Consider the following 4,996-nt stretch of genomic DNA (forward strand, 5'->3'; position numbering starts at 1 on the left):
TAAATGGGTAATTGCAACTATTAGTAATTAGCTAGATATTACTGAGAAAGCTAGGCAAAAGTGGAAGTAAACTTTATCTCGAACAATTTACCCCGAATCAAGTTGATTTCTCTCGAACATCAACAAGCATGCAAAATAAGACCAACCCACACATTAGTCCATTCACTCTCTCCAGCTGAATATGTGGAATTGGGTTTAGGATTCACTCTCTCGAGTTGAACCCTGGTCAACCCAATAACCACAAACCATATATCAAAAATCTTAGTTCTAAAACCTCTCTCTCGAGTAAGCCAAGATCACAAAACTAGAACTGCATTTGCAACTACAATTCTTAAATTAACCCACAATTAATGATGGAACTCACTTCTAAATAACATTCAAATTAACAATTAGCAATACACATAAACTAAATCAATGCATAATCACATAATCACACCCCAAGAATTGGGATTTTAGCTAGACATCATAAATTAAAAGTGAAAAACCATTTCCAAATTGATTTTCCATCAACTGGGTAAGAGTAGATTTGTCTTTACAATGCCCCAATTCGAAGTATCTCAAAGACCCGCTTCCAATTTATCAAAAGTGAAAAACTTCAATTCTTCAAAGCTTAGGAAAAACTACAGAAAACTGTCTCTTCAGCTAAAAAATTTAATAATAGATTAAAAATATATGAGCTAAGATTGATAAACTAAAGTTCAAAAATGTATTTATAGTCACTAAAAATTTATTGCGAAGAGTCACTCAACGAAGTAAGTCTGTCTCACCGAACCACTCGGCAAGCCGCCCTTTGGTCACATCTATCGCCCTTCTGCCTTGGCATTCAGCATCATCAAGGTCTGTAACTTTTGTTGATCTAACACTACATCGCGGAACTGCTCGGTGATCTGCCGACTGATCCTTTCCATCGCCAATTTGGTTCTTTCCTTCAGGGCTTGGCACACTGGAACTTTAGGTGGTAAAATAGCCATTCGTTGATTCGCCAAGTGGACTTGGCGATCACCAGACTGCCTTTCTTCATACTTTAAGCCTGTTTTGTTCATTTTTGCTTGTTAGTGTTCTTGCTTTATTCCTCAATCCATAAACCTGAAATCACGGGTTTACATCAGTTATTGGCACAAATTAAGCACTTGAGGACACTAATTCTATATAAACAAAACCCTGAATGAGTCCAAATATCGGACTCATCAACACCCCCAACTTAAACTTTTGCTTGTCCTCAAGTAAAACTCAAGTTCAGCAGTTCAAAAAGGATTTCTCAAACAGTGTTATAAAAGACTCAATCATGAATGCACACAACAAGACTCAACTTACTCATGCAAGGATCAATTATGCACTCAAAGATTCAAGTTGTGACTCACTATTATAAAAGATTGTCAAGTTCACAATACTTGCTTCAAATGCAAGTTCAAGCTCAACAAGGGTACTCAAATGCCCTCACAACAAAGATGATTCCATATTCGCACACAATTGTTCATCAATTTATAGTTCCATAATCATACATAACTCTCACACCCACAAAGATGAACACATGCATAACTTCACCCATAGGTTTGCTCGTATTTTCCAATCAACATTCGTTTCAGCTCACTTAAGATCAAAAAGGTCTTTTCAAGGCATGTAATGGGGTTGAGTGTAAATGTATGGTAATTTAGGCTCAGTGACTGCTATCCTCATGAAATGTGGTACGAACATTATTTTTCCCTCCTTTTCTTCAGTAATTTCACTCATGCTCAAAATTTACCCCATTATTCACTTCCAATGAAATAACGAACAACCCATTTTTTTTGCAACATTCACAACTTTTTTATTCTTTTTCTTTTTTTAATTCTTCTTTTCTTTCTCTCCTTTTTTGTATGGAGGGTTTCCATCTTCCAATAAAAAGACAAGGCTCAAAGGCAAAGTTAACACATCTCACAAGGTTGGCCAAAGAGAGGTATAATGTCAAATTGTGTTTCACTCTTCGAAATTGTTGCCTAAGATCATTTCAAGAGCTTGCCTCACTTAGTCAACCAGACCAATGGGGAAAATTCTAGGTGTCATCACACAAGGTTCACGGTAAGCTCATCACACAAGGCATTGACACCAATATCAAACAAGACTCCACACTTTTGCTAGTGTGCAATGTTCATCACAAGAGATTCATTCGATAATTGGCTAGTCACAACGAGATGCAAAAAGTCCACATATTGTCTATGCAACTTCATTTGGCCATATCGTAACTGCACATTCATTTTTGTTCAATTAAGAGAACTATTCAAGTTATTGGTATTGATCATAACCGATACTCAAATTTGCACAAGTACAACCACAATCACACACAAGAGGTGGCAAAATTTTTAGAATGGTCAAAAATAATTTAGATTCATAATGAGGAGCCACAAGCTTAAACATCCACAAAACAATATCAAAGCACAATTTAAATACAAAAGTCCAATAGTATATACACAAGATAGTCCCAAGAGGTAGGTATGGAAATACCTCACACCCCCCCCCCCCACAAATAAAAAGGCAGTTGTCCTCAAATGCAAAAAACAATAAAAAGTCAATAAATATGACAGAGAGGGAGGTAAAAAAGGGTCTTCTATACACAGTCCCTCCATTTGTCGGGGCATCAGTGCCCGGTGTAACATCAGCAGTGGCTCCACTAGACCCAACCATAGTTGTATTTGCCAATGAAAGTTGCACGACTGAATCTACCATGGCCTCCTCAACCTCTGTCAGGCCCTCATAAGCAGCCTCCTTATCAAGACAAAATTATTTCTCGTCAATCTCATGCCTCGGACTCAGAAGCAGCCATCTCCTCAACTCGAACCTCACCTACGGTGGTAGCCGAAGGCACATCCATATCAACTAGCATGTCGGGGATCTCCACAGTCCCAAAAATCATGGATATATCTTTGGACTTCAACTGGTCCACATCCTTCTTCAGCTAAAAATTTGCGCCCTTTAGAGTCGTCACCTCATCAGTGCCCCTTGGCCTCGCTCACACACCGCTATATGTGCCGCAGAGGTATCAATAGACACACTAAGGAGTGTCACAACAGTAGTAAGGGCCCTCTCAATCATCCCAGGGATTGTGGCCTCAAGCTTGGAGGCACGCCTATTAATAGAATGGGCTAGATGCCTAATCCGTAGTATCACCGCCTGGGTGAGTGAATGTCGGAAAGCAGCAGCACTAGCACCAAACCTAGGGGGCAAGGGTGCGGTAGAGGAACTAGGAGTCATGGAAGGGCCAACACTAGATATACCTAAAGGCCCAGGGGCCGAAATAGGCAATACTGCCTGTGTAGGTAAAGTCTCAATGTCTATATCCGAGGAAGAATCCATCGGGGCTGCCTTCTTCTTCTCAGCCTCATCTTTCAAATACTCAGCTTCTATCTGTTGTATGTCTGTACAAGAGGTGGGAATCACTTCCACACCCGTCTTCTCATCATGGGGTACTCGGGCCCATCTACACAATTGGGTGATCAACACCGGGAACGGAAGTGATGTCTGACGTTGCTTGGTCCTCATGGCCATTTCTTGTGCAATGATCATGCCTATATTTATACGCTTCCTTGCAATGATGGAACCAAGACAACTTGCATTTGTGTGGCGGAGGATGGATTCATTCTGAGATGGAATAATGGTGCTACTGATGAAGCGAAACAAGTAATTCGATACCACGTTGAGGTCATTCTTCTCAATCTGCACTCCAGCCTCGACCCACATAGGAGTATCATCTGACAACAGAGGAGCCAACCTTTCCTTCATAGTCTCCAAAGACTTGGTCTTGATCATGTATTGGTAGTCATCAATAATGTTGGCAGTGCATTCCAATATAGAATTTATGTCACTGCTATCAAACTTTATCTTCTTTCCCCTGACGACCACATAATTCACTAGCTTGAATATGGCAGCCTTCCTCTTCCCTTATGACACTCTGACTCTATAGGCAGTGTAGAACTCCTGGACCCAATTTGGAATGTAAGTGCCACGGGGTGTAGTGAATATCTGGAACTTGTGAGACTTCAAGCAGCTCCAGATCTCTGGGTATCTGTCTATCACTCCATTAGTAGACATCCTCTTCTCCTCGATGGTGTTCCTCAATCCCTCAGCCTTCAGTCTATTAATAGATCGGGGAGGAAGACTTTGTGAAGGTGGTGCCGGGACCATAGCCTGATCTGGAACGGGAGAAGGAGTATGGGTCTAAGGCACTCAGATCCTAGACTGATCATGCATCCTCTTGGATCGTGTCTCAACTTTCTGGGCCAACAGTAGTTCATCATCCTCAGAGATGGCAGCCTGAGGGTCCTGGCACGCACCCTCACTCTCAGAAGTGGTGAGGTGAGTGGCGTATATGCAATCATTGTCGAAGCTGACCTCCGGGGATGCAAGAGCAAGTGCCTTGCCTATCCCTTTTACTTTCCCACCGGTGGTAAGAAGTTTTGTCGCCCGTGCTCGAGATGCAGCTACATCCTCATTTATGGTGATTCCCTTTGCCCTCTTACGAGGAGGCATGTCTTGGCCTGCTACATTTGGTTTAGCAATATCTGCAAAAAAATCGAAGAATGTTAGAAATAGTTCAAGAAAATTTGCAGAAATTAGGTTGTAGAGAGACTCACTAAATCGATCGGCGAGTTGCCAAATCACTTTGGCGAGTCAGATCGGGCTCACCGAAAAGATTGGCCAAAAAAATTCCCAAAAAAATGGCATGTCGGCGATGAGAAGGGACTTTCGGTGAATTGCCGACATCATTCATAGAGCAGAGACTAGCCCGCCTAAAGTTAAAGTGTAATTTAGGGGTTAAGGGCGCAGAAAGGGCAATCAAAGGAGACTTTCAGCGAGTCGCCGACATCATTCGATTAGCTCAGGAATCTTGCCAAAAGTTACAAAACCAAACTCAAAATTCTATGAAATTAAAGGTGATCAAGGATGATTTTGGCGAGGTCGACCCAGCTCGCCAAATTGCCCAACGTGCCTTTTTTAAACCCCAACTCCCAAAATCAAACCC

The sequence above is a fragment of the Solanum stenotomum genome, chromosome 8, assembly GCF_019186545.1.
Source record: "Solanum stenotomum isolate F172 chromosome 8, ASM1918654v1, whole genome shotgun sequence".
NCBI classification, from domain to species: domain Eukaryota; kingdom Viridiplantae; phylum Streptophyta; class Magnoliopsida; order Solanales; family Solanaceae; genus Solanum; species Solanum stenotomum.